Raw genomic sequence first — 24,691 nt, forward strand, 5'->3', positions numbered from 1 at the left:
GGAAGAAGTGGCATGCTGATTTTTTTTCAGTCGCATTTAACTCCAATTTCTGCCTCTGAATGTGTGCAAACAGCTCCAGAGGGATCCCTGGGCCTGGTGAATTAAGCCTCTCCTCTTTCTCTTTTCATCTCTTCTCGCCTCCTTTTTCATTTCTGTCTTCCTTTCTAAGCCCTACATAATAGCTAGGTTTGAAGACACAGTCAACGATAGCAAAAAGCATACAGGGGCAAGCGATGTGGCAGAGCAGTAAGGACGCCATTTGGGACTCCCACGTCGCATGTCAGGGTGCCCGGTTCTCATCCCAGCTGCTCCGCTTCTGATCCGGCTTCCTGCTCACGCGCGCCCTGGGAGGCAGCAGGGATGGTTCAAGTACTCGGGTCCCTGCTACTCCACCCGGGTGGAGTTCTGGGCTCCTGGCGCAGCCCTGGCTGCTGTGGCCATTGAGGAGTGAATCAGCAGATGGAAGATTCTTTCTGTTTCTCTCTCTCTCTCTCTCTCTAAATATATCTATATCTAGATATCTATATCTATATCTATCTATCTATTTGCCTTTCCATGTTAAAAAGAATAAGTGAGTTGCACGCCCCTTCCTTTGGAAAAAAAATGCAGTCTGGAAGAAGACAGACATAGAGTCCCCACATGCATGGTTTGTGGCCCTCAAGTCTTCGCTGAGTTCACATAACTCGGAAATAACAACTTAAGGAATAAATGAATAAAAAGGGAATGACGAGGCAGTTGGCTTATTTTTTTGTTCAGTCTATAAAAATAATTTCGCTCTATTCCTAGCCCCACACTCACACACACACACACACACACAACCTGATACCTTTTTTAAAACACTCAATGGCAGTGAGCCATGAAAGACTGCAGAGAATTGCAAGCAGAGTCTGCCTCAAAAAAAACATTCTCTCCTCAAGTGACAGCAAATTGGATAAATGCTATTTTTAGATGAAACATATCTAATGTCCAGATGTGATCCCACCCCAGGAAGAGAAAAACACGTCTAGCCCAAGCCCTGAAAGGTACTTGAGAACATTCCCAAAGAAACGTGTGACAACCGTGATTTACAAGGGAAAGACGTGGTCACGTGGCCCTGGCCATCAGCCTGAGAGTGGGTCCCTGGGGAGCGACCTCTGCACACATGGCTCCAACATGCAGATGCTGCGGAGGTCTACATTCCAGGCTTAATTGTTCCGTGCGCTCCGGCTGTGCGACTTGTCGGCAGCGTATTTCCACATGGAGCGGGGCTGTCAGGCTTTCGGGGCTTAGCCTGGGGTATCCTCCGGAGGATGCTCCCCACAGGTGTCAGCTGCACGGCTAAAGGATGCTTCTGCTCCAGACACTCCGGAAGCCCTCCTACGCGCTCACACAAGGGGCACCGGTCAGGCACCTACAGGTTTCCAAGCTCTCTTTACAGTGCTGAGCCCAGTGAGCTGAGCAGGACACGCACAGCCCCTTGCCCCATGCTACAGCCTAGTGGGATTTCGCTCGGAGCCCAGTTTACAAATTACGGAAGAACATCAATCTTGTTACTTTGGCGACACGATGGTGTCGGGTTGGATCACCGCCTTTCATCGGTCTGCCTGACCCCAAGTCACGTCTGGCTGTTGGGAAAAAAAAAAAAAAAAAGTCAATCCCTCAAATACAGTCACTGAAGAGAATCGAAATAATGTGATGCAGGCTGTAAGGGAAGAGTCTGCAAACACATTATTGGGCAATGACATCATCACTGGGATAAAGGCAGGGCCTCTCCCAGTGACTCCCTCTGCAGCCTACGCTGTGAGGGAAGAGGACATCCTGCCCAGGGACAGCAGCCGGCAGGCAAGGAGGAAGCAGAGGCAGGGAGCTGGGCGAGTCCAATCCAAGTCCAGGCAGGTGACAAAAGCCCTAGCTAGAGCAGGGAGCGGCACACTCGCCACAGAGAGCGGCGGCCGTTGAAGGCAGCATCAGAAGAGAGTTGAGCCCAGATGGTTGGAGCATCTTGGCCAAGCTGCACCAGAGAATCCATCCAAAGCCTGGGCGGGGGAGGAGCGGGGACTAAGCCTGTGAGCTGGGCGCCACGCCCCAGGGGAATGGAAATATCCAACTTAGCCGTGAAGCACCGGCTGTAAGGAACTGGACTCTCCAAGGACCGGAAGGGGTGTGGCCAGGCAGCAGGGCGTGCTGGAGCCAGGAAGCGCCTGGCTCCCGGTCAGGATGGTCGGAGGCCTCGCAGATGGGAAACGTGCTCAAACGGAGCTGCTCCCCAGGGAGGCTGTCATGGAGTCATCTTTTTGATCTTTACCAGTTCTGCTCTTGACCTGTGGAGGCCTGGGCTGGGCTCAGACTGCCCCTTCTGGGTATGTACTTCGCGGCTCTTTATTTTATTTTTTAATGGCTTCCTTTTTAAAGGTTTATTTATTTATTTGAAGCGCAGAGTTACAGAGAGAGATCTTCATTCCCCAAATGCCCAATGACTGGTGCTAGGCCAAACTGAAGCCAGAAGCCAGGAACCTCTTCCCCGTCTCCCACATGGGTGCAGGGGCCCAGGCACTTGGGCCGTCTTCTGCTTTTCTCAGGTGCGTTAGCAGGGAGCTGAATCCGAAGTGGAGCAGCCGGAACCCAAACCGGCACCATGCCAGTGTCACAAGCCGCGACTTAACCCACTGCATCACAACACCAGCCCCCAGATAACCTTTTTTTTTTTTTTGACAGGCGGAGTTAGACAGTGAGAGAGAGAGAAAGGTCTTCCTTTTTCTGTTGGTTCACCCCCAAATGGCTGCTACGGCCAGCGCACTGCGCTGATCTGAAGCCAGGAGCCAGGTGCTTATCCTGGTCTCCCATGGGGTGCAGGGCCCAAACACTTGGGCCATCCTCCACTGCACTCCGGGGCCACAGCAGAGAGCTGGCCTGGAAGAGGGGCAACCGGGACAGACTCCGGCGCCCCAACCGGGACTAGAACCCTGGGTGCCGGCGCCGCAGGCAGAGGATTAGCCTAGTGAGCCACGGTGCAGGCCCCCAGATAACATTTTAACTGTACATTATATCACAGGTTTAAATGGCTCTGCTAAATAAAGAAGTCAACAAATAAAACCTAAAAAGTCCACAGTCCGACAGGAAAATAGGCGAGTTATAAACAGTAATCACAGGAAAAGATGGCTAACTTCACTCATAAAAAGCGCATTTGCAAATACTTTAGAGCGCTCTAAAATGTGCTTTCTGTGGATAAATTTTAAACAAGGCTCAGAGCCACTGCTCTAGAGAAGAGTCAGCCGTCATTTGAGCTGTACATGGGATGAACAGGCTAGACAGTGGGGAAGCACATTCCCTCCATGGCCTATTACGCACAGGCATAGACAAGACAAGGAAGTCAGTCGGAGACAGAAGATCAGTGGCTGGAGTGCTGATCTGCAGGTCGTCTTCTCCAGCGGATGCGCTTGTCCCAAGCCTCTGACGCATCACGAGTCATCTGAGGGAGCCCACGGCTGACAGAGGGCTTCTTCTAGGGCCCCCGTTGGAAACCCCCGAGAGGCACCTGCAGGTCCACAGCCACTGCCTCAGTGGACCCTTCAGTGGCACGGGCGCCTCTTGTGACAGTCAGGGTCCGGACCCTTCGTGCCGCGTTGGCGCTGCTCTGATTACTCCGCTCATTCTCGCAGGTGCTGTGAGCGCTGCTGAGCCACACCCAGAGGCTTGACTATTTTTCTGTTGGTAACTCTGAGCAAAGACATCCTGGTGCCGTCCTTAAGCCCCTGCGATCCTCCGAGGCCTCGGTGGTTGACATTGAAATTTTATTTATTTTTAATTTTTATTCATTTATTTGAAAAAGAGAGAGAGAGAGAGAGCACTTCCAGCCCCTGGTTCACTCCTCAAATGGCTGCAATGGCCAGGGCTAAACCAGGCTAAACCCAGGAGCCTGGAACTCCATCCTGGTCTGTTGCTTGGGTGGCAGGAATCCAAGTACCTGGGCCACCTTCTGGTGTCTTCCCAGGAACATTAACAAGGAGTTGAATTGGAAGTGGTGCAGCCAGGACTCGAACTAGTGCTCATGTGGGATGCTGTTGCTTCATATAGTGGCTTAACCCACTGTGCCACAATGCCAATGTTGAAACTAAAAAAAAAATAATAATAAATTTATTTGATAACAGATGGGGAGTGGGGGAGAGGGGTGTCACTCATCTGCCTAAATGCCCACAACAGCCAAAACTAGGCTGGGAGCTGTGAACTCCACCCTGGTCTCCCACATGGGTGCCAGGAACCCAACCCTTGAGCCATCACTATTATGCTCCACATTGAAACTTTTTTTTTAAGATTTATTTTATATATTTGAAAGAGTTACAGAGAGAGGTAGAGACAGAAAGAGAGAGGTCTTCCATCCGCTGGTTCACTCCCCAGATGGCCGCAGCTATGCCAATCCAAAGCCAGGAGCCAGGAGCTTCTTCTAGGTCTCCCATGTAGGTGCAGGGGCCCAAGGACCTGGGCCATCTTCTACTGCTTTCCCAGGCCACATCAGAGAGCTGGATCGGAAGAGGAGCAGCTGGGACTAGAACCAATGCCCATATGGGATGCCGGCTCTTCAGGCCAGGGCTTTAACCTGCTACGCCACAGCATCGGCTCCCCCACATTGAAACTTTGAATCAGCCCTCTATTTAGAACCAGAAGACCAAGTAATCCACCAAGTCTTACAGCCCTGACACGCTTGATCATTACCTGGAATAGTCACTGCCTTCTGGCCACCCATCTTCTCTTGCACTAACAAACCAGCATTTGATTCCAGCCTCATGTATGCAGCAGCTCACGTACCCAGCACACTTGCACATCCAAAGACGCCTTGAACTCCACATCCTAGATCTCGGCTCTTCTCTCCCCCAGCTCTGCCCCTCCCCCAGCTCTACACAGCCTCTTCAGACAAAGCTCTCTGCGCTTTTCCTTCTGTCTTCTTCTTTTTTAAAGATTTATTTATACATTTGAAAGGCAGAGAGAGAGAGAGAGAGAGAGAGATCTTCCGTCTGCTGGTTCACTCCCCAGATGGCCACAATGGCTGGAGCTGGGCTGACCCAAAGCCAGGAGCCAGGAGCTTCCTCCAGGTCTCTCACACAGGCGCAGGGGCCCAAGGACCCGGGCCATCTTCCACTGCCCTCCCAGGCCACAGCAGAGAGCTGGATCAGAAGAGGAGCAGCCGGGACCTGAACCAGCACCCATATGGATGTTGGCACCACAGGCGGCAGGTCCACTCGCTACTCCTCAGCGCCGGGCCCCTTCTTTCTTCTTGGCTGCCTCATCCAGCAGGTGTTCAGGTCTCCACGAGTCCACTTCCATCGCAGCGAGTGCTCTAGCTCAGGTCTCCCTCGTCGTCCTCTGGATTACTGCAAGAAGCTTCTATTCAGCCTCTCCTATTCCACACTTCAACCCACCACCCTGCCCCCTCAGTGTGCTGCCCATGACCTTTCGAAATGACACATCTGAGCTTGCAACTTCTCCTGCTTGAAATCCTTCACCAGATGCTCTTTGCTTTCAAAATACATCCGATCCTCTCAGCCTGTAGTTCAGGTCTCCTCACATCCTGTCCTCGGTGTCTCCCTGGTCACGCCAGGCCAGCACCCAAGGCCCAGGCCCAGAAAGCCACGGGCTCTTCCCCTGAATGAGGCTCTTCTCCTTCGGGCAACCCTTCTTCCCTCTGCTAACAGCTACTCATTCTTCAGAAATGCACTGGATGTCTGGGCCAGCGCTGCTGGGGCTCCCTACACACACAGACTGTAATTGCTAATCCTCCCAACCATCCTGTGGGCCTTTGCAAGTTCCTAAGTTTGCCCAAGTTTGCACAGCTTCTAAGTAGCTGGAGCCTCAGATCTGACCTGCCTGACTCCAGCCCCTGCATTCCTTCCGTGAAGCCAAGATGCCTCCCTGCAGAACTCCACTCGGATGTCCCCTCCCTCGGGCCTCCCCGGCTCTCCTCTGGCCCACTGTCACAGCCTCCGATGGGAGCTTTCTGCTGACATCTTGGGTACACCGTGCTGTGTAGCCTGCTGTAGGCCCTAAGCTTCTAGCAGACAGACATTGGACCTTTTAATTATCTAAGTAACACCTGTTCACACATGTTCAAGTCCAAGTCATATACAAAGCTGGAAATACACCTTCACCCCTAGAGGTAACCAATGTTAACCCACTTCTCGTGGAACCTTCCAGAAGTTTTTATGACTATAGAAATATATGAACATATAGCCTTTCCCTCCCAAAGAAGAGCACATTTAAACACATTTTTCTGCAATTTGTTCTTAATACGTATAGCTTAGGGACTGGCATTGTGGCGTAGCAGATAAAGCTGCTGTCTGTTATGCCTGCATCCCAATATGGGCACCAATTTGTGTCCCAGCTGCTCCACTTCAGATTCAGCTCCATGCTAATGGCCTAGGAAAAGCAGCAGAAGATGGGCCAAGTGTCTGGGCTCCTGCTCCCCGCGTAGGAGATCCAGTGAAGCTCCTGGCTTCTGGCTTTGGCCTGGACCAGCCCTGGCATTGCGGCCATCTGAGGAGCAAAGCAGTGGATGGGAGATTTCTCTTTCTCTCTCTCCTTCTTTCTCTAACTTTGACTTTCAAATAAACAAATATTTTTAAAAAGACAATAGCTTAGATATTTTTCTATATCAGTACAAATTGACTTCATTTTCTGTAGGAAAAAATTCAAACATATAATTTTCCATAATTCACATAAACTCGCTGTTTTAATATTAGAAGTCAGCCTGGAAAATAAGGTCTACCTATATGCTTTTTGTAAGAGGATTATCTAAAATATGTTGGAGAAAGTTTCAAAGTCGAGAGATTCATTGAATAAAATAAACACATGAGTTTCTGTGTGTGCATGTGTGTGTATAGGTGTGCGTGTGTGGTTGTGTGTTGAATATGTGTCTATGTAAATGAATAATTGGGGGAAAAGCAAAACTGAAGAAAGCTAACTGATAACATATGGACAAAATGAGGGAAGTAGAAACTTGCCATGGGACAATCATTGTAGTGTTAAGTGATTCAAGCAAGAATTGTTACACTTACTAAAATAGGTGTGTAAAAATCTGGGCCAGCGCTGTGGCTCACTAGGCTAATCCTCCGCCTTGCGGCGCCGGCACCCCGGGTTCTAGTCCCGGTTGGGGCGCCAGATTCTGTCCCGGTTGCCCCTCTTCCAGGCCAGCTCTCTGCTGTGGCCAGGGAGTGTGGTGGAGGATGGCCCAAGTGCTTGGGCCCTGCACCCCATGGGAGACCAGGAGAAGTACCTGGCTCCTGCAATCGGATCAGCGCGGTACGCCAGCCGCGGCGGCCATTGGAGGGTGAACCAACGGCAAAAGGAAGACCTTTCTCTCTGTCTCTCTCTCTCACTGTCCACTCTGCCTGTCAAAAAAAAAAAAAAAAAAAATCTGAGGGATGGTAGGGAATTTACAATTACTTCAAATGATCTCTCCGTAAGAGAGAGAACGAATTTGTGAATTACAAATGGAAAAACAGTAACTGTGATGAGGATACTTGAGCGCCACCGTCTTAACCAGGTGATCCAATAAAGACCCTGCTGAACGCAGCCTGGGACCCCGTGACGCACGGAGAAGACAGCATCACTCACTCTAGCTCATCACGTGGCCACAGCGGACAAGGCCAGCTTAAAGGACGTTCTGCAAACTAACTGACCAGACTCCTAAGTCAAGTGCATGAAAGACAAAGGAGTCATTGACTAAGAGAACAGTAAATACACAGAAGCACCCAGGAGGCATTTCAGATTAAAGGTGGCTGAAAATGTGATCAAGAGAGCGCTTGGGACTTTCCTTTTGCTCTTATGGACGTTTTGAGACAGATCTCATTGACTTTTCAAAATTGCAAATCTGGCCTTGTAACCACTTCTACTGAAAAGCCTTCGGTAGACACCCTTTGCCTTCAAAATGCAAACCAAAGTCCTCAGCATGGAATTCAACATTCTTCGTAAGTGGTCCCATCCGTGAACGCCTATGAGACTTTTGTTGCTAATGGAGCCATAATTTCACGGCAGGCTGGCTCCGGGAGCCATCGCAGAGCCCGGGGGGCAGCCTCCACCACCCGTCAGGTTGGAATCGTGCCTTTTTGAGTGGTCCTCTGTGCAGCCTGGTGAGCCCTTGCTGCAGATCAGGTGAAGTCTGGGTCTCTGAGGGCCCAGACATCCCCACCGCCCTGTATAGCCCCACCTCCTTCCCTTCCACTCCCACCCCTCCCTCGCCCCTGGCAACCGCCCATCTGTGTCTACGATTTTGTCATCTCGAGAGCATCCCACAGGAGCAGGCAGCTGGTGCAGCAGCTGAGACGCCCGCATCCTGCACTGGAGGCCCTGGAGGCCCTGGTCTGAGTCCTGGCTCCGCTTCTGATCCAGCTTCCTGTGATCCACACCCTGAGGCAGCGCTTGAAGGCCCAAGTACTTGGTTCCTTGCACCCACGTGGGAGACCTGGATGGAGTTCCAGGCTCCTGGCTTCAGAGCGGTCTAGCCCTGGCTGTTGTGGCCATTTGGAGAGGGAACAGTGGATGGAAGATATCTCTCTCTCTCTCTCTCTCCACACACACCCATGCTGCCTTTCAAATAAAAAGAAAATAAATAAATACAAACTAGATAAAAGAATATTATGTGGGTGAAATCATATTTGGGGGATTGGGTTTATTCTCGCAGCATAAATTCTCTGGAGAATCATCTAGGGCGGCTGTGTGGATCGATAGTTTGTCCCTTTTGGTTGCTCAGTAATATTTCGGCTATAAGGGCGTTTAACCACTGAGCTGCTGAAGGACCGCTGAGCTGTGTCCAGTCTGGGGTTTGATGCATAAAGCTGCGGTTGGTATTCACGTACAGGTTTTGGGGTGAACATGGCTTTCATTCGAGGGGAGGAACTGAGCAAGGGTGCAGCTTCTGGGTCGCGCGGTGGTTGCATTTTCAGTTCAGAGAAATTGCCAGCATGTTTTCCAGAGTGGCCGGACCGTTTCACACTGACGCCAGCCACGTCTGCGTGATCCAGTTTCTCTGCGTCCTTGCCGGCTTTTGCGCTGTCACGATTGTTTACTGTAGCTGTTCTGTGAGGCGTGCAGCAGTATCTCACTGTGGCTGTAACGTGTGGTTCCCTGACAGCAGCTGACGGCACTGAGCGTCTTTCCACGTGCTCTCTGTCACGTGTACCATCTTCCTCACATCTCCCCATCTTCTGATTGGGGTTTTGCCTGTTTTTACTGATGAGTTTTGAGAATTCTTTGTATGGTCTAGTTTGTTGTCAGATATGTGCCTTGCAAATATTTTCTCCTTAAAGTGTCTTTCAGAGCGAAGTTTTTGATTTCTATGGTGGCAGATTCATGAATTTTTCCTGTTGTGGGCCGTGTTATGGGGCAAGTCTAAGGACTCTTTTTGTAAATCCCAAAAGATTTTCCTCTATTTTTTCCCTAAAAATCTTACCGTTTTATATATCACATTTAAGATCTTTTTGAGTTACTATTTGCATATGGTGTGAGTCTTGGGTTGAGTTTCTTCTTCTTTCTTTTATTTTTAACCTAAGAGTGCCCAGTTGCTCCAACATCATTTGTTAGAAAAGCTACCTTGAGGGTTTCTCACCGATGTTGACACAATGTGTTTTTATTTTCCCTCAGTGCAGTGTATTTTAAGTCTCCCTGGAAGACTTCCTTGTCTGACTCATGTAGGATTTAGATGTGTGCTTTTCAGTTCTCATGTGTTTGAAGGTTTTCCTGGTGTCTTTCTGTTATTAACTTATGGTTTGACTCCATTATGGTGCATAATTTCAATCCTTTCTTTTTTAATTTTAATTTTTTTAGAGAGAGCAAAGCTTGATATAGTGAATACACTTCAAGGAAACAGCAGGCAAGCAGGATAGACAGTGCCCACTGCTGCTCCATCCTTTCGATTTTTCTGATGTTTGTTCTACAGCCTGAGATACTATCTCTCTAGGTGTATGTATATTCTTTGGCACTTGAAAAGAATGCAGCTTCTATTGTTGGGTGGAGCGTCTTATAAACGTTTGGTTATATCTTGTTGGTTGATGGAATTTTCGTGTTCTATATATTTGCTGATTCTCTGTCTAATCTGGCAAGTGTTGAAAGAGGCGTGTAAGTCTCCAGTTACAACTGTAGATTGTATATTTTTCCTTTCTATTCTAGCAGTAGGTTCTGTTGTGACAATTTCTTAGTTTTTTTCACCTGAGAATATCTTGACTTCCTCTTCATTCCTGAAGGAGATTTTCACTGGGCACAGGATTCTGAGTTAATAGCTCTTTTCTTTCAGGGCTTAAAAAATAGAAGTATTGTGCCCCTGTGGTTTCTGATGAGAAATGCGCTGTCATCCAAATGTGTTTTTTCCCTATAGTTTTCTGTTGCGTTCAATATTCTTCTCTTGGTCTTTAGCTTTCAGAAGTTTGTTTATATGTCGTGGTGTGTGTTGCTTTGGGCTTGTCCTGTTTGGGATTTGCTCAGCTTCTTGAATTTGTAGATTTATGTTTCTTATCAAATGTGAGAATTTTTAACCATAATTGACTTCAGTATTTTTCACTTCCAATTCTTCCTCCTCTCCTTCCGGAGCTCTGATGACACAGTTGGACCTTCTGTTATAGCCTCACAGGTCCCTGAGTCTCTGTTCTTTTTTTTTTTTTTTTTTCCAGTTTATTTTTGAGCTATTGTTAAGATTAGGTCTTTTCTATCGTTCCATCTGCCAGGTCATTGATTTTTTTCCCTGTCCCCTTCATTCTGTTTTTAAGTCCCACTACTGAGTTTTGAAAGTTTCAGTCATTATATTTTTAAATTCTAAAAAACTTATGTTTGGTTCTTCTTTATTTCTTTTTCTTCTTTTCCTTCTTTTTTTCTTCATCTTCTTCTTTTTTTAGAGATTTACTGATTTATCTGAAAGGCAGCGTTACAGAACAGAGAGAGGGAGAGTCATGAAGAGAGAGATCCTCCATCTGCTGGTTCACACCCCAGGGAACCAAATCGGCCAGCACTGGGCCAGGTCGAGCGCAGGAGCCAAAAGCCCCATCCAGGTCTTCCACTTGAGTGACATGGACCCAAAAACCCAGGCTGCTTTTCCCAGGTCATTCGCGGGGAGCCGGATTGAAAGTGGTGCAGCCGGGACACAAACTGGTGCCCATATGGGATGCCGGCGTCACAGGCACGCGCCTGTCACTCTTCTGTTTCTTAGCTGCCCGGCGTCACAGGCACGCGCCTGTCACTCTTCTGTTTCTTAGCTGGGGCCGTCTACTTTCTCATTTGCTTCAAGTGTAGTCACAATTGCTTTCAGAAACATCTTTTCCATGGCTGCCTTGAAATCTTTGTCATGATTCTAACATCCCTATCATCTTGGTGTTCGCTTCTGTTGGCTTTCATGCCACTGGAGATCTTTCTGGCTCTTGGTATGATGTGTGACTTCAGCTGAAACCTGGACATTTTACATCAGGTTATGTGACTGTGGATCTCATCTTAACCACATGTCTCTTCTGAACCACGCTCCAGCAGAGGATGGGGGACACCACCTCATTACTGCCTGAGACAGAAGCCTATGCCCCATACACCCTCTGTTGACACTCGGCGATGCTTCTCGTTACTACTGGGCAAAGGTGGGGCTCCAGCTCCCCAGATGAGCACTGACACTGAGGCGGGATGGGGAGGTGGAAGTTCAGGATCAGCACGTGGTCTCCCCTGCCACTGTCCGGGGTGAGGGCGTGAGAGTGGACTTCTTACTCACTCCCTCCTGGGCCCTCTCTGACACAGCCACAGCCTTCTAACAGACTCACAAGGCTGGAATTCTAGGCGCACACCCAGCCTTTGCTGTCACAGGTGAGGGCCGAAGTCTTTGGTGTGGTGTTTGACCCGAGTGGCACAGTTATTGTTTGTATCAGTCTGCTTGCGTTGCTGGAACAAACGCTAAGCATTGCTGTCTGAGATCAGGGTGCTAGCCAGTTTGATTCCTAGAGGGGACTCTCTTTCTGGGGTGCAGATGGTTACCGTCTCCCTGTGCCTTCACACGGCAGAGAGAGAGCGCGTGAGAGAGAGAGCAAGAGAGAGAGAGAGAGAGGCTGAATGATCTGTGCTTTTATCTTCTTCCTACTATACAGCCACTAATCTCCACGTGAGGGCCTCGTTCTAGCCCAACTACCTCCAAAGGGTCCATCTCCAAAGACCACCACACTGGGGATAAGGTTTCAGCGTCGTGTTGAGGAGACACACTTCCTGCCATCGTCTAAACGTCCCCAGCTGGCGAGGCTGCCTCTTTTCCTGGCCCTTTGGCAAGAGAGAGCCGGCTTTTCCCGGAGCTTTTTGACTACTGCCATGGCATTTCCAGGCTGCTTCAACTCCGACTCCAGGGGCAACAAGAAAAACCCGGGAGCTCCTGCAGTGCTGCTCCGAAGAGCCACAGACATGTTTGACCTCCACCTTTCAGAGTCTTCTTATGTTTGTTTGTTTTTATATAAAATTTATAGTTTTTAAACAATTTCACGGACTGTTGTATTTATATTTAGTGGAAGGAATAGGAAAAAGCAACCCCAGCAGAAGAAAAGAAAGTAAACATTTTTCTTTACAGAAAAAGAGAAGAAAAAGTTAGGAGCTACATATACATATTTGCTTGTATAAACAAGTGTATCAGAAGCCCATTACCAGGCATTATCTACCAATTTTTGGCCATTAAGAGACATTCATTGGCTCATATAGTTGATGTATTTACAAACATACACACATTGTATTTCTTGAAAAATCAAAATTATATTCTGACAAAAATCACCAGGGGAAAAATGTAAACAAAATAGATTCTGCCCAGTGAATTAGAACAGCAGCTTCAGTGCATAATATCTCTTATGTGCCTTCTAACTCCTATCTGCAGAGAGCTAAACGAACATTTCTCATTTGGAAAACTCAGATTTCTAATTCTACTCAGTCTTTTTTTTTTTTAAAGATTTATTTATTTATTTATTTGAAAGTCAGAGTTACACAGAGAGAAAAGGAGAGGCAGAGAGACAGAGAGAGAGGGGTCTTCCATCCGCTGGTTCACTCCCCAGATGACCACAATGGCCAAAGCTGCGCCCATCCAAAGCCAGGAGCCAGGAGCTTCTTCCAGGTCTTTCCACATGGGTGCAGGGGCCCAAGGACCTGGACCATCTTCCACTGCTTTCCCAGGCCACAGCAAAGAGCTGGATCGGAAGTAGAGCTGCCGGGTCTCGAACTGGCGCCCATATGGGATGCTGGCAGCAGCTTTACCCACTACGCCACAGCGCTAGCACCTCTATTCAGTCTTACAGATGCTAGATCTGAAAGAGTAGCATGGGCTGACTTGTTGGCTCTAGGCCAATGGTTTTTTTTTTTTTTTTTAGATTTATTTATTGGGGCCAGCAATGTAATATGATGTATTAGAGTGAAATACATTTCGAGGTTTGATGATTGTTTATAGCCCTTATCTCTTCTGTTGAGGAACAATTTTTTTGTTGTTGAACTATTTTACTTAGTGTAGGGCTAACTATATGATCATTAAGTAAACTGAAAATAGATCTTTGTAAAAATTAAGAGTGGGAATGTGAGAGGAAGGAGGAGGAAGGGTGGGAGGGTGGAGGAGAGATGGGAGGGTGGGGGGGGTGGAGGAGAGATGTCACTATGTTCCTAAATCTGCATATATGAAATACATGAAACTCATATAACTTAAATAAGATTTTAAAGAAGAGGTATATTTATTGGGGCCAGCACTGTGGTATAGCAGATAAAGCCACTGCCTGTGGTGCCAGCACCCATCTGGCCAATGGTTCAAGTCCCAGTTGCTCTACTTCTGATCCAGCTCCCTGCTAATGGCCTGGGAAAGCAGTGGAGGATAGCCCAAGTGCTTGGGCTCCTGAACCCACGTGGGAGACCCAGAAGAAGCTCCTGGCTACTGGCTTTGGATCATCCCAGCTCCAGCTGTTGTGGCCATTTGGGGAGTGAACCAGTGGATGGAAGATCTTTGTCTCTGTCTCTCTCCCTGTAACTCACCCTTCAAATAAATAAATCAATCTTGAAACAATTTATTTATTTTATTTGAAAGTCAGAGATGCAGAGAGGAAAAGGAGAGGCAGAGACAGAGACAGAGAGATCCTCCATCTACTGGTCACTCCCCAAAAGGCTGCAACAACCAGGCTGGGCCAGGCTGAAGCTAAGAGCCAGGAGCTCCTTCTAGGTCTCCCACATGGGTGCAGGGTCCCAAGGACTTGGGCCATGTTCCACTGCTTTCCCAGGTGCATTAGCAGGGAGCTGGATCAGAAGTAGAGCAGCCAGTATTTTGAACCGGAGCCCATATAGGATATTGGTGCTGCAGGTGGTGGCTTTACCCGCTATGCCATAGCACTGGCCCCAGGCCAATGGTTTCTAAAGTACAGTCCTTGGACCCTGGACATGTGTCCACAAAATTAAATTATTTTCACAGTGATTCTAAGATGTATTTGTCTTTTCTCTGTATTACACTTCACATTGGTGTTACGCAAACAATGGTGGGTAAAACTGCTAAGGCCTTGGCATGACCAAACTGGAATGAAAGTTGCAATGATTTAAGACAATGGAAGGACAAGTCATAGCCTGGGACAAAATATTTGTAAAAAACATACATGATAAAGGGCTGGTATCCAAAATATACAAAGAACTCTTAAAACTCAACAAACAACCCAATTAGACATTATGAATAGAAGATATACAGATGGCAAATAAGTGTATGAGAAGATTTGCATCAGAAAATTCACGTCAGAGAATTGCAAATTAAAAAAACAATGAGATACCACTATACATGCAATAGAATGGCTACAATCCAAAACTCTAGTAATACCAAATGCTGGTGAGAATATGGAGTAACAGAAACCCTTGCTTATTGCTGGTGGGGATGCAAAGTGGGACAACCACTTTGGATGACAGTCTGGCAGTTAAAAAAATCAACATATTCTTACTGTATGATTCAGCAGTCACACTCCTAGGTATTTATCCAAAAGAATGGGAAACTTACATCCACACAAAAATCTGCACATAAAGGATCATAACAACTTGATTCATAATTGCCAAAAACTGGAAACAACCGAAATACCCTTCAAAAGGTGAGTGGAGGAGCAAATTGTAGTCCACCCATGCATTGATACACACACACATGTAGTCCATCCATACACTGATACAAACACACATGTAGTCCATCCATACACTGATACACACACATGTAGACCATCCATACATTGATACACACACATGTAGACCATCCATACATTGATACACACACGTAGTCCATCCATGCATTGATACACACACACATGTAGTCCATCCATACACTGATACACACACATGTAGTCCATCCATACATTGATACACACACACATGTAGTCCATCCATGCATTGATACACACACATGTAGTCCATCCATGCATTGATACACACACATGTAGTCCATCCACGCATTGATACACACACACGTAGTCCATCCATACATTGATACACACACACATGTAGTCCATCCATACATTGATATACACACATGTAGTCCAGTCCATCCCTGCATTGATAAACACACATGTAGTCCATCCATACATTGATATACACACATGTAGTCCATCCCTGCATTGATAAACACACATGTAGTCCATCCATGCATTGATAAACACACATGTAGTCCATCCATACATTGATACACACACATGTAGTTGTGGGGAGCAACTGGGAGCAACTCGGACTAGACTAAGTTACTGGAATTAAGACTTATTCTATGCATCTGCTCTCCCACAATATGGCGCTGGGAGAGAAGAAAACAGCTTCTACACAGCTGCCTCCAGTTCAGCCAATAAACTGTAGGACTTGCTCCTGATTGGAGGAGAGCAGCGTACTCGGCGTGTGGGCAGCCGAGTTGGGATTGGCAGAGGAGGACTATAAAGGAGGAGAGAGACGGCATGCACCAGGAACATCTAAGGGGAACATCTAAGGGGAACACCTGTGCAGCCCCCGAGAGAGCCGGCCGGCGGTGTGCCGCTCTCCTGCGGAAGTGGGGAAAGTGGCCAGGGGGAACCGCCCTTCCACGGAGGTGGAAGGGACAGTAGCCAACCCGGGAAGAACCAGCAGCAAACCCGGGGAGGGCCGAGCAGACGAAAGAACAGCGCAGGGTCCTGTGTCATTCCTCCATGAAGAGGGGGAGCGACATAATGGTGCCGTGACTCGGATATGAAGCCTGCAGGGTTTGGTGTCGTTCCTCCACGAAGAGGGGGAACGACATAATGGTGCCGTGACTCGGATATGAAGCCTAGGCAGGGTTTGGTGTCGTTCCTCCACGAAGAGGGGGAGCGACATAATGGTGCCGTGACTCGGATAGGAAACTTAGGAGGGAAGAAACGGGAAGAAATGGGAAAATATTGGAGAGAGAGACTAGCAAACAGCCTAGGGAAAAGCCGGACGAAAAAGGTGCCGGAAGAAGCTATTGAAAGCCTAGGCATAGACTCAGATACGGACTACGGGGGGAAGCTGGGAGAAATCTCTAAGGTCGAAAGCGAAAGTGAAAGCTAGAACAAACAGACTCGGATACGGACTGTGGGGAGAAGCCAGGAGAAATGAGGGAGGAATATTGTTGGAAGAAAACTTAGGGAAACATACTGGGTAGAAAAAAATGTTAGGGAAATTGAAGCCGCGGGGGGCAGGCCGAGGCGAAGACGAAAGCCACTTTGGGATTCGTCGAGTTAGCCCGGGAATAAGGGGCGAAAAGTTAAAACCAGAAGCGGAAACGTAAGTCAGGTTGGGATCCGTCTGATTAGCCCAGGGAGCAAAGGACGGGAAGCCAAATCGTGGGGCGGAAACGTGAGCTGGGTTGAATTCGCCAGGTTAGCCCGGGGAACTTGGATTGAATGCTAGTGGCGGAAACGTGAGCTGGGGCTGTGTGACTCGCGGAGGCTGCCGCGTGCAGAGAGAGCGTGCGGGGCACAAGTAGATAGGGAACGCTGGGCTAGTGCGAGACCGCGGAGTGTGCGCGCAAAGCCGAGCCGCGCAGAGCCGGGAAGCCGCGCAGATGAGAGAGGCGCGGGCTGAAGCGGCTCAGAGCCGGGAAGCCGCCGCGGGGCGGGTGCCGAGAAGCAGCCTCAGGGCGGGTGCCGGGAAGCCGCAGGGATAAGAGAAACAGAAGTTTAGAAGTAAAATGAGAGAAATAGGAATGCTGGTAGATAGAAGTAAAATGGGAGAGATAGGAATGCCCGGAGATAGGGAAATAGAGAAAGGCCTCCCCACAATACCGCAAGGAGAAGGCTTGGATTCGGTCTGCCTGATTAGTAAGGCGGTAAGCACCAGCAGGCGGCTCAACCAGAGTATGAGCCGCAGGTCACCGAAGATAGGCACGAATCAACACCAATAGGCCTCCCCACAATATGGCAATGAGAAGGCTTGGATTCGGTCTGCCTGATTAGTAAGGCGGTAAGCACCAACAGGCGGCTCGACCAGAGTATGAGCCGCAGGTCACCGAAGATAGGCACGAATCAACACCAATAGGCCTCCCCACAATATGGCAATGAGAAGGCTTGGATTCGGTTTGCCTGATAGGGCTTGTAAGCACCTGCAGGCAGAGTAGAGCATGCGCTGCAGGGCACCGAACACAGGCACGCATCAGCGCCTAGAAACCTCCTCACAACATGGCAAAGAGAGGACCCGGATTCGGTTTGCCTGATTGATAGGACTTGTAAGAACCTGTGGCAACTCTAGCAAGCAGAGCAGAGTGTGTGCCGCGGGACACCGAAGACAGGCGCATATCAACGCCAAAAAATAAAAAGAAAGGGGGATCTGTGGGGAGCAACTGGGAGCAACTCGGACTAGACTAAGTTACTGGAATTAAGACTTATTCTATGCATCTGCTCTCCCACAATATGGCGCTGGGAGAGAAGAAAACAGCTTCTACACAGCTGCCTCCAGTTCAGCCAATAAACTGTAGGACTTGCTCCTGATTGGAGGAGAGCAGCGTACTCGGCGTGTGGGCAGCCGAGTTGGGATTGGCAGAGGAGGACTATAAAGGAGGAGAGAGACGGCATGCACCAGGAACATCTAAGGGGAACATCTAAGGGGAACACCTGTGCAGCCCCCGAGAGAGCCGGCCGGCGGTGTGCCGCTCTCCTGCGGAAGTGGGGAAAGTGGCCAGGGGGAACCGCCCTTCCACGGAGGTGGAAGGGACAGTAGCCAACCCGGGAAGAACCAGCAGCAAACCCGGGGAGGGCCGAGCAGACGAAAGAACAGCGCAGGGTCCTGTGTCATTCCTCCATGAAGAGGGGGAGCGACAGTAGTCCATCCATGCATTGATACACACACATGTAGTCCATCCATACATTGATACACACACATGTAGTCCATCCATACATTGATATACACACGTGTAGTCCAGTCCATCCCTGCAATGATAAACACACATGTAGTCCATCCATACATTGATATACACACATGTAGTCCAGTCCATCCCTGCATTGATAAACACACATGTAGTCCATCCATACATTGATATACACACATGTAGTCCATCCATGCATTGATAAACACACATGTAGTCCATCCATACATTGATACACACACATGTAGTCCATCCATACATGGATAAACACATACACATGTAGTACACCCATACATTGTTAAGCACACACACATAGTCCATCCATACATTGATACACACACACATGTAGTCCATCCATACACTGATACACACACACACATGTAGTCCATCCATACATTGATAAACACACACATATAATCCATCCATACATTGATACACACACACACTGTAGTCCATCCATACATTGACACACACACGTAGTACACCCATACATTGATACACATGCATGTAGTACACCCATACAGATGACAAAAAGAAATGAGCTACGAAACCACACCCAAAAACCCACAGAATGTTAAGTATGTATTTCTTACTAAAAGAAGCCAGTCTGGAAAGTCTATATATTATATGATTCCAATGTACAATATTCTAGAAAAGGCAAACCAATAGAGAAAGTAAAACAGACAAGGGTTCAGAGCGGGAAGAGAGGGGACAAACAGGCAACTTTTAGGGCAGTGCAACTATTCTGCATTATTCTGGAATAATAGCTACATGTCATCATATATTTGTCCAAACCCATGGATCTAAACATCGCAAAGATGAGCCCTAACATAAGCTATGGATTCTAAAGATAAATGATTGATATTGGTTGGTGAATTGTAATATATATATCACAAAAATGCAAGATAATACCGATGGGGTGGAAAGAGAGAGAGTACACAGGATGTCTCCATATCGTCTGATTAATTTTCTGAAAATAAAAAATTTCTCCAAAAACTAAAGTCTATTAGCTTAAAAAAAAGTTCTGGTTTCATGGTTTCAGAATCTGCATTGTAACCAGTCCTTAAGGAACTAGCACCTGCCAAGTTTTGGTTTGGGATCAAAGAATACCCATAATTCTTTGAAAAGACTAATGAGATTCTCTCTCTCTCTCTCTCTCTCTCTCTCTCTCTCTTTAAGACTTATTGATTTAGGGGCCAATGCTGTGGTGCAGTGGGTTAACGCCCTGGCCTGAAGTACCAGCATCCCATATAGGCGCTGATTGGAGACCCGGCTGCTCCACTTCCGCTCCAGCTCTCTGCTGTGGCCTGGGAAAGCAGCAGAAGATGGCCCAAGTCCTTGGGCCCCTGCACCTGTGTGGGAGACCCAGAAGAAGCTCCTGGCTCCTGGCTTCGGATCCACACAGCTCCGGCTGTTGCAGCCAATTGGAGAGTGAACCATCAGATGGAAGACCTCTCTCTCTTTCTGCCTCTCCTCTCTCTGTATAACTCTGACTTTCAAAGACTTATTGATTTATTTGAAAGTCAGAGTTACACAGAGGGGAGAGGGAGAGGGAGAGGGAGAGGGAGAGGGAGAGGGAGAGGGAGAGAGAGAGAGAGAGGTCTTCCATCCGCTGGTTCACTCCCCAGTTGGCCGCAATGGCCGGAGCTGAGCTGATCTGATCCGAAGGCAGGAGCCAGGAGCTTCTTCTGGGTCTCCCATGTGAGTGCAGGGGCCCAAGGATGTGGGCCATCTTCTGCTGCTTTCCCAGGCCATAGCAGAGAGCTGGATCAGAAGTGGAGCAGCTGGGACTCGAACTGGCACCCATATAGGATGCTGGCACTGCAGGTGGCAGTTTTACCCGCACAGCGCTGGCCCATAGATACTCTCTTTTCCAAGCACATACCTGTGTAGGGGCACGTTTTCTTCATGTCCTTTAACCAAAGCAGCATATCACAGCAGACTCAACCAAGAAGCAGATGTGAAAATCCAGCTGTCGACTGTTAAGTCAAAATATCAAAGAACCCTTCTCTTCTTGTTAAATGTTTTTGTTTTGGAACATAGCTATTTTAAAAAAATGCTATTTATGAAAACATAAGTTTATTATTATTTTTAAGTGGATTAATAAACATTTCAGAGAATGTTTCAGCTCTGATTTCTCATACAGCAAGATTACTGATAGACATAATCCATACAAACAAAAGCTCCTTGGAATTCTCAAAAAAAATTTTTAAGTTATTTTTTTAAATTTGAGAGCAAGAGCCTACTCTCATTTACTGGTTTATTCAAAATGCCCACGATAGGTGGTGCTGGACCAGGCCAGAGCTGGGAGCCAGGAACAAAATCTAGGTCTCTCTCTTGGGTGGCAGGAACCCAATCACTTGAGCCATAACCACTGCTTTCTAGGGTCTGTCTGCATTAGATATGGGGCCAGGTATGGAACCCAGGTACTCTAATATAGGATGTAGGTGTTTTAACTGGAATCTTATCTGCTAGCCTAGCCCACCCTCCAATTTTCTTTATCCTAAGTGTGCTGAGACCAAAAGTTTAAGACTCTTGTCCTCAGCCTATGTGATCTGGTTAAGCTTCGATTTTTAGATCATTTTCTGGACCATTTAATAAGTGATGCACTAATAGCTACTACATCTAATAGTTACACAGAAGCTGCCAATATCCAGAAAGTGGCCAGCAGGGCTGTCTTGGTGTATGAGAAAAATCTGTATGCGAAGCCATCTCTTTTTTCAAGCGTGAATTTGGAATTTGTTCAATTTTCATTTTTCCGTTATCTCCTTTAAAATGAAACATTTCAAAGAATATAATAAAACATGAAGGTAAATAAAAAACAGTGAAGTCAAATTTATGGTGTGGGAACATAAGGCTTGCTATTACAGCTTTTAATAGCAGATAGTTTACAATAAACATTGGGCTTAGCCTGGTAGAAAATAGTCCCAGGCAGGAGGTAATTACTTGTCCATCTCCAAGCCTCAGAAACTCTGGAGTCTCTCCAGTTGAATAATGCGGATCTGCCAACTGTCACTCATTTGGACTAACGTGGTTTTTTTTTTTTTTTTTTTTTTTTGGTTGTTGTTTTAATTAAATTGGGAGCAAAAAAGAAGACGAGATAGAGCTGCCTCTGAAATGCTCCAAGTTCATGGATGGATAAATTCGCGACCCATCCTTTGACAGCCTTGATTAGTCCTAGTCCATCACACAGACTCCCATAAATAGAGTCGCAGGGGGGCTGGAACGCGTGCTGGAAGGGGCCCTGGCCAGCAAACCTGACTCTCACAGGGACGGATCTATAAACAGTGAGAGGAGAGCAGCTCGATCCCCGTCCAGATACCAGGGATAGAAATGAGCCTTTTGATGACTTTTGCATTATCGCCTATGAAATAACAAATACGCCCAAACGGAGACAAAAAGAAGAAGAGCACCGTGAAGCAAAGAAGTCTATCATTAAGATATGTGGGCAGTGGGGCTCAAAATAGCAACCATGCAGCTTCCCAAAGACTGGAAGGTTTTAGATAAAGAAAATATAATCGCCCTAAGTCTCGTTTAATCCTGTTCCCTCCAGCTCTTGTCAGAAACTGTTACTCACCTCTGGTTATTTGGGGACAGTGGCACTGTTCACAGAAGTAAACCTGAAACAGATTCTCACAAGCACACATTCTAATTTTAGGTTTTCTACATTAAAAAAAAAAAAAGAACTGATGCAAGGTTATGTGTAGGGAAAATAACCGAGATGCAAATGACCTACGTGGTTTATGCTCGCCTCTAATATTGCTTCACAAACAACCTACATTTATGCCTGCTGCATAAATACTTCCGATTAAAGAGCAATTTAACAGCAACTCTTAAACTGCTAAGTAGAAAGCATTCGCTGGTCATTATTAACGTCTTTACGTGACTTCACAGCAAGGACTCCTAATGTCACACTCTAACCAAGGTATTTTCTTCTTGAAATGAAGAATGCCAGTAATTCTGATTTTTTATTTGCAAGTTTATTATCAAATGTATTAGCATTTCACTGGCTAAAAGCTTGTCTCAGGGCTACGGGGGAATGTCCACTTCATTCTCCAGTGTGCACGAAAACCCTTTGCCTTAGAAAAGGAAGCAGTAGTGTCTGGCACGTGGTGATGCTGGCAAAGCTGACTCATCATGTGTTGAAAGAATTTAGAGTACCCTCGAGCTTACCAGCGAGGATGCCTTTCCTTTCAACTCCATTATTGATGGCGGTGAGACTTCAGGCACAGTGGACAGTGAGAGCAGGGACGAGCCGGCTGCGGGGCAGTGCCCTGTTGAGTTGTCCCCGCTGCTGGCGCTCTCACCGGCGTCCTCGTCAATGCTGGTGCCAGGCCGGCATTCTGGAAACCACCAAAGCTCAGCACTGACTATGAGAAGCCTCGGGCTTGCCTCCTAGTGTGCGGGCTCAAGGCTCCCAGGCAGAGAATGGCTCCCAAGGGGGCTTGATGCGATCCTTGTGGTAGCCTCTGAAAACTCAAATTCGTGGCCAACACTCACTAATCAGGATGTTTAAAAAACAGAGGTCGGCGCCACGGCTCACTAGGCTAATCCTCCACCTGCGGCGCTGGCACATCGGGTTCTAGTCCCAGTCGGGGTGCCGGATTCTGTCCTGGTTGCTCCTCTTCCAGGCCAGCTCTCTGCTGTGGCCCCGGAGTGCAGTGGAGGATGGCCCAGGTGCTTGGGCCCGGCACCCGCATGGGAGACCAGGAGAAGCATCTGGCTCCCACCTTCGGATCAGCTCGGTACGCCAGTTGCAGCACACCGGCCTCGGCGGCCATTGGAGGGTGAACCAACAGAAAAAGGAAGACCTTTCTCTCTCTCTCTCTCTCTCTCTCTCTCTCACTGTCCACTCTGCCTGAAAAAAAAAAAAAAAAAAAAAAAAAAAAAAAAAAAAAAAACACCAGAAACCTGAACTTCCAACTTCTCTGAGCAACTGGCAGGTGGGCCTCGTTCCCCCGGGCAAGGAGGAGCGAGAAGTGGGCCCCGCTGTCTCCCCTCCCCTCCCTCTCGAAGCGCCCCCTCAAGTGGCCCGAGTGCCCGCCCCTGGGCCCTCCTTGCCCCGTGCACTACCAGTTGTGTCTGGATGCACAGCCTGTCCCCAGCTCACAATGGTGCCACTTGGGCTATTTTCAATTTACAATGGTGCAAAAGCAACGTGTGTTCAGCAGAGACCTTGGTTTTGATTTTGACCTTGGATCTTTCCAGGGCTAGCCCTGGGTGGTCTGAGCACTCCTTGCTGGCCAGGGTGGGCAGTGGTAGCTCACACGCCTCCCAGTCAGCCCCCCGCGGACACGCGAGCTGCAGAGCAGTGCGTTGCTGAGCCAGGCTGGCGGGTGGGTGAGGTGTGCTCACGGCATTCTCCGCTCCAAGGGAGCTCTCAGTGCACACCCGCCCCCGGAAGTGAAGGAGCCTCCGTGTGAGTGTGAGACCCCGTTAATGGGGGTCTCTGGGTTAGGCTGTGAGCAGATGAGGAAGAGGCTGGTAACACTCAAGGGTTTTCCCCACTGGGGTCCCCCACGCCTTCCAATAAAACTGAAGTGAGGAGATTCAGGGGCCTGAGATTTTCTGGGTGCGTGAGGACCCAGCTTTCCCGGGATGTCCCTGTGGAATGTGTGTGGTGCCGGGGAAGGCATCGCCGTCCAAGCTGAGAGCGGCTCCGGGCTCCGGGAGGTGTCGTGAGGTGTTTCTCCCGTCCTGAGGGGAGAAGGGAGCGCTGGGTTTGGGCTGCGCTTGCCTCCTGGGAGCCGTGGGGCTCCAGGTGACCTTCCCTCCGACCACTGCTGTCTCCACCTACAAATGAAGGGGGTGTGTCCGAGTTCCTTGCTCAGGCCTCACATTGGAATCACCTTGGAGCCGTTAAAAAATACTCATTCCTAGGCCCCACCCCCGGCCTGGTAGTGCTTTCCTGAAATTTCCCTGATAGATTCTAAAGCAGGGACAGGCGAGCGAGACGCTTAATGAGTCCATGGGAATCTTTGCTACGACTTGACCAGGATTGGTCCCCCTGAGCCTGCGCAGTTTAGTCCCCAACGTCTTCCGCTCAATTAGTAAGAGGGTAGGGGGCCAGCGCTGTGACGTAGTAGGCTAAACCTCTGCCTGCAGTGCCGGCATCCCATATGGGCGCCAGTTCTAGTCCTGGCTGCTCCACTTCTGATCCAGCTCTCTGCTACAGCCTGGGAAAGCAGTGGAAGATGGCCCAAGTCCTTTGGCCCCTGCACCTGCATCTGAGACCCAGAGGAAGCTCCTGGCTCCTGGCTTTGGATCAGCACAGCTCTGGCCACTGCGGCCATTTGGGGAGTGAACCAGAGGATGGAAGATCTCTCTCTCTCTCTCTCCCTGTCTCTCTCTCTCTCTCTCTGCCTCTGTGTAACTTTGCCTTTCACATAAATAAAA

General features: G+C 48.3%; 2 long non-coding RNA genes across 2 annotated transcripts in view; one reads left to right on the forward strand and one right to left on the reverse strand.

Annotated features, from left to right (window-relative positions):
• Nucleotides 1-24,691, reverse strand: part of LOC149121104 (uncharacterized) — a 31,193-nt gene that overhangs the window by 4,419 nt on the left and 2,083 nt on the right. The window lies entirely within an intron of this gene.
• On the forward strand, nt 1,770-12,454 carry LOC138846047 (uncharacterized). The gene is made up of 2 exons (XR_011383432.2): nt 1,770-2,339; nt 12,078-12,454. It is a non-coding gene; the product is annotated as an uncharacterized LOC138846047 (long non-coding RNA).

Source organism: Oryctolagus cuniculus, chromosome 17, assembly GCF_051225735.1.
Source record: "Oryctolagus cuniculus isolate XC-2025 breed Fujian yellow rabbit chromosome 17, ASM5122573v1, whole genome shotgun sequence".
Taxonomy (NCBI): domain Eukaryota; kingdom Metazoa; phylum Chordata; class Mammalia; order Lagomorpha; family Leporidae; genus Oryctolagus; species Oryctolagus cuniculus.